Consider the following 10269-nt stretch of genomic DNA (forward strand, 5'->3'; position numbering starts at 1 on the left):
ACAAGATGCTGTGTTTTTATTTACAGTAGTGATGGACAGTTGGTGATATTTTGAAAAGAGGGTTTCAAACACTTGTAGCCCAATTATCAGGATAAAAGACTCTTTATAGCCCGGCTACTGCAGGTGTGAAATTCCCCCTACCTGCAATGTATTCAATGCTTAAGCACTCTGAAGTGTTACATTTCTTACTCAAAACAGCAGTACATTATTTCTTCAACATCTTTTCATTTTCATTAATAAAATGTTTAGAAACTGTTACCATTCAAAAACTAGCTGTTTATCTAAAAAAAATGACATTGCGACCAAAGAGAACAGATAAAATGGACATCGTTTTCATCAAGCCAGCTTCTTTCTATAGTGCTACCTGTTCCAGGGTTAGGACCACCTGTAACATTCGTCGTTGGGAGAAAGGGAGGAGGACCAATGCGCAGCGTGGTAAGTGTTCATAGCTTTTAATGACGTACTAGAACACTGAACAGTCCCATAAGGTGAAAGACAAAAACACTAAACAGGAAATAAGCACCCACAACTCAAAAGTGAAACCAGGCTACCTAAGTATGGTTCTCAATCAGGGACAACGATTGACAGCTGCCTCTGATTGAGAACCGTACCAGGCCAAACACAGAATCCCAAATTTTAGAAAAAGGAACATGGACTGCACACCCCAACTCACACCCTGACCATACGAAGACAAAACAAAGGAACTAAGGTCAGAACGTGACACCACCATGAGAGGACTTGAAAATGACCCGGAGGTGAGAGGATCACTAACACTAAAAGGTATTTTGGTTTCTGTGCATTTTCTTAAAAAAAATGTATACAGCCTATCAATGTGTAGGCATACTGTGTAATAAAAATCAATAATTAAATAAAGGTTAAATAAATAAAATAAAAATACAATTGTGTACTAAAAACATTAATGTGTTTTTTCAGAGCATACAAACATGCCGACCACCATCTGTGGACAAAGGGCTGGACAACTGCCCGCACCGAAAAAATGTATGGTTTCCAAGAAAGTGGTTAGTTTCGCTAGATTCTTAAAATGTGTATGCAGCATGTGTGTGTTGGAGTCACTTTTAATTCTTAATTGATATACCGTTTCTGTCATAGGCCACTGTAGTCAATGGGGGCTCAGGTTGGTACCATTCTGCTCATCTGATGAAGGTGCACATGGATCAGATTCAAACTTTGAAGACCGAGATCGAGTCGTTGAAGGCAGACCAGCAGAAAGAGAAACATTATTGGAGGGCAGAGATACCGGTGACAGCTGATGCATTGGTCCAGGGCCAGGCGGCATCTGCAGAGAGTCAGGCGGAGAATGACGCTTTGAAGAGGGCGAGGAACGAGATGGAGTCACAATCCATGCCAGGCACACTTGTGAGCTCTGGAACTCCACCTCCGACAGGCAGAGTCAACATACCCGGCGGGTTCGTCAGGTCGTCAGTTTACTCTGACATTTCCATTCCTCTTCTGACAACAGATCTTGACCAACTGCTCACCAGGCACAGAGATACCACGAGTGGGAGAGATACCACGAGTGGGAACAGAATACCAACTGGGATAGATCCCAAGGCAAATGTGGCTTACCAGTGAACCTCCGTGTGTTCATCATTAATACAGTGTCTCAGTAGATTCTGTCCATTACTGGTGCAACCCGAAAAAAAGCATTAAAGATAGAGTTAATGAGTATTTGAGGTCACAAGAAAGTCTGGACTGCTCTCCCTTATGTAAGGAATTAGGCACTTTCCCATGTTGACTACAGTATGTACTGTAGGCTGTTTAACGCTCCGGGTGTCGTGGGTGTGGAGTCAGACGCAGGAAACAGAGAGTGCAATACTGTGCTCTTTAATGCACTAACGCAACACTGGGTGCTCAAAACCAAAATGCCCCAAACACGGGGGACGAAAATAGTACAGCTTAATACACGACCAGGAACAAACACGTTCCTCTACTACATAACCGAAGGTCACAATAATTAATCCCGCACAAAGAAACGGCTGTCTAATAAAGCCCAACTAGTGATTCACTAACAGGTGCCTACAATAAACATACAAGGAGGGGGAGGAAAGACAATCAGTGGCAGCTAATAGGCCGGCAATGACGACCGCCGAGCTTGTCAGACTGCACAGTAGCCTAATAAACAAATACAGGTGGCTTATATCTTCAATATTCTTTAAATGCTTTATTATCTTTAAATGCTTTATTATCCAAACATAAAAGCATATACTGTACAGTACTGTATTTCTTCATCGGCATCTTTATGCTTTCGTTAATAAAATAATGATAAAAAATACTCTTTCAAACACACACGGTCACATTGTACAGCGCCGTTATGGCTATTACAGGGCTATATTTTGGCCTTCACGGGCGGAGCACAATTGGCCCAGCGTTTCTCTCCCTCTAAAAACAGAAATAAATGTTTTGGCCTTTACAAATATTATTTTGGCATTTATTCAGATTACAATCGCTGTCTTTCATTTTTTTGAAAAATAAATAACCTCAAAAATATCGTTATATACTGTATTATCAAGTTGATGACACAGTCATATAGCGGCACCTACATAAAGCTGAGTGACACACTCATTCATGGCTTTGGATCAAAATAAATAAGTATCAACATTCTTTCTGATAGTAATAATAAATACATGTTTTGGTTATCCTGGCCTGTACACCATGTACAGTATTATAATAGCCCATTATGGGCTATTAGCAGGACAATATTCCTTTACCAACACCTCTCTGTATTTTGATACTTTGTGGATGGGGGTGCGGAGTGGATTGGTTATCCCGTAGTGCAAAATGCGTTGCTAAAGATGCAGGTTCGATACCAGGGCCGGGAGACACAAGGCGGCTTTTGGTTTTAATTTAGAATGCTCCAATCCTGTATATGTAATTATTGGCAGAGAGTCACGTCATATTTTTTTTAATATACTGTAGGCCTACGGTAGGTGACATGGGTCTCATTAGTGTTGAGTAATGTGCTATTAAAAGTGGTGAAGGTCTTATTTATTTAAAGCGCATATTGAAGTTAGAAGCAATAGCTTACAACAATTTTAGCACTGTTTCACACTGCTCTGAGACAAGCATAGGGACTGGTCTTGATAAATCGATGAGATTTTTATTGTCATTGAATCTCTGTTTGTGTATTGGCTAGACTACAATTATGGTGTAGAAATGTTATGCTCTTTGTGTAACCTTTATTTAACTAGGCAAGTCAGTTGAGAAGAGTAAGAACGATACGTGCTTTCACGTCAGAGTCTGCAAAAGTCTCCAATAACACCAGAAAAAGTCGCTAGATTGGTCGCTAGTCGCTTTTTTGAAAATGTGTATACTGAATACTCGCTAAATATAGTGACTAAGTCGCTAAAATGGCAACACTGCCAATGAGTGCAGCTGCGCTTATTGTTTGCAACATGAGTGTATGATGACGGGTAGCCTGGCGCCGCGCCAGGGAGAAGGAGTGGGAGCAGGCGTGACAGGATGAAGGTCTACGTATTCAAACTACGTCACACCATGAGAAAGTAAAAAGAAACAGCGATGTTGTAAAGCGGTTTATCGACACCACTGCATTTTTTGGTCATGGAATAATTGGCTTTTAGAGGACACGATGAGAGGGAAAGTTCCGCTAACAAGGGCAACTACAATGAGATTGCGGAGGTAATTGCACGTTGCGAGGCTTTACTTGCTGAACATGGAGCTTTCGACTGTCTTTTCTATGATGTCGAAATCAATAGAGAATGATTTGACAGCTTCCATCGCATCATCCATTAAAAGTGAGATTCAAGGGAGAGGTTGAGGCAGGGCATTTTTTTGCGCGCGTTCCAGATTGATTTAGCAAAGGAGATAACACATAATCACTCTGGACAGACACAAGAAAAAACTAATTACAGAAATGTTGCAGCAGTCTAGGCTACACCTATACAGAGATCTGACATGCTGAATGGGATGAAAAGGAGACAATTCTTCAGTCTGATCAACTGTAGGCTATTATTGCATAGCTGCATACAGCCTATACTCCCAGTCCATCTGGTCAGGGTAAACAAATTGGTAACGTTATGTATTTATAGTCAATGTGATCAAATTTGGTTTATATCCAAGCTTGGGCTGGCTAGGCTGCCTATACGTTTTCAATCCAAAATTATTAACTGGAATGAATCAATCAACATAATATTGATGACAGATTTTAGTTTGTTTTACTAGGCTTTCAGTTGCATAGGCCTGCATGATGCAAACATGCATAAAGCAAACTCAGCCCTGTGAGTTCTATTGTCTATCAGTTGTTGTCTCTGTCTGGGTAGAGGATGTTCCCCTCTTAATCTAATATAAATATAATTCACATGAAAAAGTACACAGTTGCTACAGTTTGACAAGGTTTTTCTTTTTGTTAAACCATTTGACCTGATTAGGAAAAAAACTGGTCCCATCACAGACCATATAAAACCTTTTTACAACTGATTAATCACTGTCATACTTTATAGGGTCCAGAGTTTTCCTGGTTAGGCTAACAGATAAGGGGAAAAAATGCCCCACCATTTTGGGACCTATGGTGCAACCAGTCTGCTTGCAAGTTGTCAGTTACCGTCAGGATGATCAGGGCTTTATCCAGGAACATTTCTTGGCAAACTTTGATTTCTCAGTCTGTGTTTGACTTTGATTTCTGAAACGTCTGAGTTTATATTCATGGAGAAACCTGTTGCCCAAACATACAATGGTGCAACTGTAATGGAATGTATATGCTATTTGTATTTACAGCTAGCTCCCCTGTTCCCTGATTTAATAACCTCTATGGGATCAGTGTCCCTAAACCGGGACAGTTGTTGTTCAATATGCGATAATGTGACTAGAATGACATTGTAAGCAACAGCCAACTGCATCTCAATGCAAGAGGTGTCACTGCAGTAGCTGGTTCAAATCCAAGCTGCATCACATCTGGCTGTGATCGGGACTCCCATAGGGTGGGGCACAATTGGCCCAGCTTTGGTTGGGATAGGCTGCAATTCTAAATAAGAATTTGTTCTTAACTGACTTGCCTGGTTAAATTTTTTTTTAAAAGATGTCTTATTTGGGCAGAAAGCTTAAATTCTTGTTAATCTAACTGCAGTGTCCAATTTACAGTAGCTGTTACAGCAAAAAAATGCAATGTTTGAGGATAGTCTACAACAACAAACACTTTATCACGGCAACTGGTTTGGTACATTCACCTCTGAAGGTAAATAATGTACTCGCATTCATTAACTTGCTTTGATTTGTCATCCTGAAGGTCCCAGAGATAAAATGTAGTGAGTAAAAAAAAAAATTAAATACATTTTTTTATTCAAATGTAGCAACTGGGTTCTACAGTTTGACCCCACTGCTGTCCCTGGCTCCACACACATCCTGCCCGGCCATCTAGATGTGTGAAGGTAGGTGTCTTTTCTGTAGGGAAGCTAATGATCCATCATGTATAACATTCCTGGGAGCTTGTAAACAAATGTTTTTATTACCATATCATTTTTGTATGTTCTCTATAGTTATGTACTTGAACATTTTTAATTTGACCAATTCAGAACATTTGGGCAAACTCCTGGCAGATGTAATTCTTCACTGGATCAGTCTGAACCTTTGCACACATACTGCTGCCATCTTGTGGACAACATCTAAATTCACACCCATAATCCTATATCAATGGATGGCCTTTCGCTTGCATTTCAAAATGATTGTATTATCTTTTTCCAGATCTAATGTGTTTTATTTTCCTACATTAATTTCAAATTTCCACAGACTTCCATAAACTTCAAAGTGTTTCCTTTCAAATGGTATCAAGAATATGCATATCCTTGGTTCAGGTTCTGGAGATACAGGCAGTTAGATTTGGGTATGTCATTTTAGGCAGAAATTGGAAAAAAGGGTCTGATCCTTATTAAGAGATGATGACCACTCAGCTACTGTTGTCATCTCTCTCCGGACATGAACTGAAGCCACGTTTCATTTGCCCGCTCATTCACTGGCAAGTTGAATGTTTCCTGTCCAAGCACTGTGAGTACACTTATACATTTTCTCTCATTACTGTATGTAGAGTCATTCACACATACAAACATAATCATATTATTACACATCAATGATTTTAATCCTTGCCTGAACTAACTCATTCTTAGCTCTTTTGTCTAACAGTGTTGTGTTATTGTTTTTTGTCCTCCCAGTCAATCCTGTCCTGCCCTCAGTGGAAGAGTTGAGCTCTCTCCAAACACCATCCATCCATCCATGATGAGCCTGTCCTGCACTAAAGTCTATGAACACCTCAACCCCCGTCCTTCACTGAAGTCGAACCTCTGAACACCTCAACTCATGCCTCATACCCTCATTCAATCACTGCTGTGATCCCTTCCCAACACTGTAAGTAAGCGCTCTCATTCCCATTCCCCATAATGCTGTGCTATAAATGCCTTTATTAAATGCTTGAGGTTAAAATAATCAGTCTTTGACGAATTTTTAAACACGCTTTGCCATCGACATGCATTTTGCGACAATACTGTGGGTCTCCCATCCTCCTCAATTGTTCAAGTCACCAGCCTCCACTGGTGTCCACATACTTTTGTATATGTAGTGTATTTCATCTGTTATATGTGTAAAATCCGTTTTGGTATAATTTAGGTTCTGTTTTTTTGGCAATTACCGGGGTGATTATCAACTTGGCATGGCACCTTCCACTGTTGGGAGAAAGAGCAGAGCAGGCCCTAGGGTCAGGAGGAGGAAAACCTTTCAAAAAATGGAATGCCCTTCTAAAACTGATTATAATTACAGCTCTGTTTATGATATTAAGATTCTAACAATGGCAGTCTGTTATATAGACTCATTTAGGAAAAGTCAAGGAGGGGAGGCATGACTTTATAATTGGCAGAGAAGGAGGACCAGAAGGAGCCGCTGCTCAGTGCAACGCAGCCTCCATTCTCATGGATGAAGACCGCATGGAGCTGGTGTAGCGAACCATGGCAACAGTGGCCCTGCCCTCTCTGGCCATCCTGACCGGGGCTCAGGAGATCTCAGACGACTAGTGGAAGGACATGGTCCAGAAGATGCTCCAGACTCGCCAAAGTTCAGAAGGCCTGACTATGGAGCGCAAATTAGACTGAATTGCCTCCTTTCCCACAGTGTCTTTAACTGTGCCCTGCATTTCACCATCACACTTACCCCAGGGGAGTCTGAGCTGAGGTCCTCTGAACAGTCCTAGGTGTCTCAATTCTCAAGATATGAGAGAAATTGTGCAAACCCCTTTATGTCAAATTCATATTATATTAGGATATATCTTCTAAATATTTGTGTTTGAAAGGAGCCCACTGATCCTAACCTAGAGCACGGCAGGTAGCTTAGTGGTTAAGCACAATGGGCCAATGACTGAAAGATTGCTGGTTTGAATCCCCAAGCCAACTAGGTGAAACATCTGCCTGTGCCCTTGAGCATGCCACTTAACCTTAATTGCTCCAGTACATTTCTCTGGATAAGAGTGTCTGTAAAATATGTATATCTTTTTTTCATGAGCAGTCAAAAATACTGACTGAGCAGTTCTAGTGTTAAATGGCTGTGGGCTAGCAGACTGGTTCATACTGTGTGCATTACTGTTCATACTGTGTTGTCATTGAATTAAAATTATTTTAATGGTTGTCCCTAATGACCTGATTCATACTGTAGTTTGTAGCCTACATTTCTGTACCATGCATATTATTGTCTGTTTAGCATTGCTGAAGCCAACTAGCCAAGTCCATAGATTATAGGCACTCAATAAATAGATATGAATGATAATTCAGGAAGAGCCTCTCATTTTTCCCCATACATTCACAACCAAAACAAAGAATGCCAAAACAAAATATCTTTAAGCAAAATGGTAGTTCAGCGGGAAACTATTGTATGCGAAAACTCACCACTGTCTGAGCAGATGATTTCATCTGTATACATTTGAGGAGATAATGGGGTGGTCGCCGGAGGGGTCTCGACGTATGACTAATGTTGATTGGGTTACTTACTTTATGCAAAAGTATAAACGCAAAATGTGAAGTGTTGGTCCTATGTTTCATGAGCTGAAATAAAAGGTCCCAGAAATGTTCCATATGAACAAAAAGCTTATTTCTCTCAAATTTTGTGAACAAATGTGTTTACCCTGTTAAAACCCTGTTAGTAAGCATTTCTCCGTTGCCAAGATAATCCATCCAACTGAAAGGTGTGGCATATCAAGAAGCTAATGTGCTGGGGACAATAAAAGGCCACTCTAAAAGGTGCAGTTTTGACACATGACACAATGCCACAGATGTCTCAAGATTTCAGGTAGCGTGCAATTGGCGTGCTGACTGCAGGAATGTCCAGCAGAGCTATTGCCAGAGAATTGAGTGTAAATTTTTTACAATAATACCCACTAACATTGTTTTAGAGAATTTGGCAATACGTCCAACCGCGCCAGCCAGGACCACCACATCCGGGTTCTTCACCAACGGGATCGTCTGAGACCAGCCACCCTGACAGCTGATGAAACTGTGGGTTTTCACAACCAAATAATTTCTGCACAAACTGTCAGAAACCGCCTCAGGGAAGCTCATGTGCATGCTCGTCGTCCTCACCAGGGTCTTGACTGACTGCAGCTCGGCAATGTAACCGACTTCAGTGGGAAAATGCTCATACTGGAGAAGTGTTCTCTTCAAGGATTAATTCCGGTTTCAACTGTACCGGACATATGGCAGAGGTGTGTAGTCAATGTTGTGAACGGAGTGCCACATGGTGGTGGGGTTATGGTATGGGCAGGCATAAACTACGGACAATGAACACAATTGTATTATATCCAGCAACTTCGCACAGTCATTGAAGAGAAGTGTGACAACATTCTAAAGGCCACAATCAAAAGCCGGATCAACTCTATACGAAGGAGATGTGTTGTGCTTCATGAGTCAGATGGTGGTCACACCAGATACTCAGGTTTTCTGATCCACGCCCCTACATTTCTTTTTAAATATCTGTATTCCCAGGCATATAAAATTAATATATTAGGCCTTAATGAATTTATTTCAATTGACTGATTTCCTTTTAAACTCAGCAAAAAAAGAAACTTCCTCTCACTGTCAACTGCGTTTCTTTTCAGCAAACTTAACATGTGTAAATATGTGTATGAACATAAACAAGATTCAACAACTGAGACACAAACTGAACAGGTTCCACAGACATGTGACTAACAGAAATGGAATAATGTGTCCCTGAACAAAGGGGGGTCAAAATCAAAAGTAAGAGTCAGTATCTGGTGTGGCCACCAGCTGCATTAAGCACTGCAGTGTATCTCCTCCTCATGGACTGCACCAGATTTGCCAGTTCTTGCTGTTAGATGTTACCCCACTCTTCCACCAAGGCACCTGCAAGTTCCTGGACATTTCTGGGGGGAATGGCCCTAGCCCTCACCTTCTGATCCAACAGGTCCCAGATGTGCTCAATGGAATCGAGATCCAGGCTTGTTGCTGGCCATGGCAGAACACTGACATTCCTGTCTTGCAGGAAATCACGCACAGAACGATTAGTATGGCTGGTGGCATTGTCATGCTGGAGTGTAATGTCAGGATGAGCCTGCAAGAAGGGTACCACATGAGGGAGGAGGATGTCTTCCTTGTAACTCACAGCGTTGAGACAACAAGCTCAGTCTGATGATGCTGTCACAGACAATGACGGACCCTCCACCTCCAAATCGATCCTGTGTCCAGAGTACAGGCCTAGGTGTAATGCTCATTCCTTTGACAATAAACGCGAATCCGACCATCACCCTGGTGAGACAAAATCATGACTTGTCAGTGAAGAGCTCTTTTTTTGCCAGTCCTGTCTGGGGTGCAAAGGAGCAAGATAAATAAATACAGTATGGGGATGAGGTAGATTTGATGGGCTATTTACATATGAGCTATGTACAGGTGCAGTGATCTGTGAGCTGCTCTGACAGCTGGTGCTTAAAGCTAGTGAGTGAGGTAAGAGTCTCCAGGTTCAGAGATTTTTGCAGTTCGTTCCAGTCATTGGCAGCATTGATTGTTTTTTATAATTCTATCTTAACATAATCACCAGTTAACTACACATGGTTGATGATATTACTAGTTTATCTAGCTTGTCCTGCGTTGCATATAATCAATGTGGTGCCTGTTAAGCACATTCACCTGTTAAGGCCTGTTAAGCCTGTTAAGCGCATTTGCGAAAAAAGCACTGTCGTTGCACCAATATGTACCTAACCATAAACATCAACACCTTTCTTAAAATCAATACTCAAGTATATATTTTTAA

At 41.2% G+C, this 10269-nt stretch overlaps 1 long non-coding RNA gene across 5 annotated transcripts; it reads left to right on the top strand.

Annotated features, from left to right (window-relative positions):
- The first annotated feature begins 3472 nt into the window (after window positions 1-3472).
- LOC109865843 (uncharacterized) lies at window positions 3473-7781 on the top strand. Of its 5 annotated transcripts, XR_004204569.1 has the most exons (6): window positions 3483-3657; window positions 5116-5209; window positions 5325-5402; window positions 5869-6015; window positions 6180-6372; window positions 6828-7781. It is a non-coding gene; the product is annotated as an uncharacterized LOC109865843 (long non-coding RNA). The 5 variants fall into 5 exon arrangements; XR_004204568.1 differs by having other exon boundaries at window positions 3473-3657; window positions 5325-6015; XR_004204567.1 differs by lacking the exon at window positions 5116-5209 and having other exon boundaries at window positions 3486-3657.
- Window positions 7782-10269: the final 2488 nt, after the last annotated feature.

Source organism: Oncorhynchus kisutch, linkage group LG20 (assembly GCF_002021735.2).
Source record: "Oncorhynchus kisutch isolate 150728-3 linkage group LG20, Okis_V2, whole genome shotgun sequence".
Classification (NCBI taxonomy): domain Eukaryota; kingdom Metazoa; phylum Chordata; class Actinopteri; order Salmoniformes; family Salmonidae; genus Oncorhynchus; species Oncorhynchus kisutch.